Below are 1,187 nucleotides of genomic sequence, written 5' to 3'. Positions count from 1 at the left end.
TTGGTTTTGTGGAGTTGTTTTTTTTTTTTCTTGATCAGAATGTTTATTAAAATATAGACTGTTCTTAAATGGCATTGTGGGTGTACGCTGACTTTCATTCTCTTCACAAATAACACTTCGAACAGAAGTCGTAAACAGAAGTGACTACCGAGATGGTACCATTTCAGACATAAGCCCCTCTGAGCCTGTCACTATTTCCCACTGCATCAACACTCACAGAGGTGGACAGCATGGGCCTAAGGGTACCATGACCACAAGACAGATTTTTTTGCACTTCCCAGATAGTTTTATATCTCAGCTCTGGAGGTCAGTTCTCAAGGCCCAACTTGTTCTCAGCAAGTTGTTTTTATGTCCATTAATCAGTCCTACACCTTTCTGAGCCACTTCATCTGCAGACAGGAGGAGAAACCGGCATCAGGTTCTTCATGTCTGGCATCCGCGTGACTCCCAATCCTCATATGCTATCCAGCTTCTTTATACGGAGTGACTCATAGCAGGGCCACGTAGATGAGGAAGTTCGAATGGAGGAGACCACATCCTCATGCATCTTCTGCTTCACCTCCTCTGCGTCCAACTTTGGCTCGAGATCCTCCATCCGGAACATTGAGGCTGCTTCTGCCTCCAAACTTTGGGAGAACAGCAGCCTGTTCTCCAGTGGCCACCCTGCACCCGGAACTCCTTGTGGGGTTTTTTGTTGTTGTTGATGTTGTTTTTCTGTGTAGCCCTGTCTGTCCTGGAACTTGCTTCGTAGACCAGGCTGGCCTCGAACTCAGGGATCCTCCTGCCTCTGCTTCCCACTTTGTTTTTGAGAAAGGGTCTCTCACTGAACATGGCTAGACTAGCCAGCAAGGTCAGGAAATCTCCTGTCTCTACCTCCTCGCTTATAGAGCACACCACAGCCAGCTTTTACCTGGGTCCAAACTTAAGTCCTCATACGCCAACTAAACCACATCCCAGCCCATCTTTGTCACCCGGACCAGCCTTGGATTTTTCAACATTGCCGACTCAGACTCCCAAGAGCTGAGACTACGAGTCACTGTGTCCATGCCTGCCTGGACATTTCTTCTGTTTTCATTAATTGACTTCTGATCACAAGAAATAACTTTCTACGATGGTAGTGGCTCACACCTTTAATCCCAGCACTCAGGAGGCGGAGGCTGGTTAATCTCTGAGTTCGAGCCCAGCCT

At 47.6% G+C, this 1,187-nt stretch overlaps 1 pseudogene; it reads right to left on the bottom strand.

Moving 5' to 3' along the window:
- Nucleotides 1–454: 454 nt before the first annotated feature.
- Nucleotides 455–604, bottom strand: LOC114633941 (annotated as a pseudogene).
- Nucleotides 605–1,187: the final 583 nt, after the last annotated feature.

The sequence above is a fragment of the Grammomys surdaster genome, unplaced genomic scaffold (genome assembly GCF_004785775.1).
Source record: "Grammomys surdaster isolate TR1022 unplaced genomic scaffold, NIH_TR_1.0 804, whole genome shotgun sequence".
NCBI classification, from domain to species: domain Eukaryota; kingdom Metazoa; phylum Chordata; class Mammalia; order Rodentia; family Muridae; genus Grammomys; species Grammomys surdaster.
The sequence above is the reverse complement of the archived record's forward strand: the minus strand, read 5'-3'. Positions and strand labels throughout refer to the sequence as shown.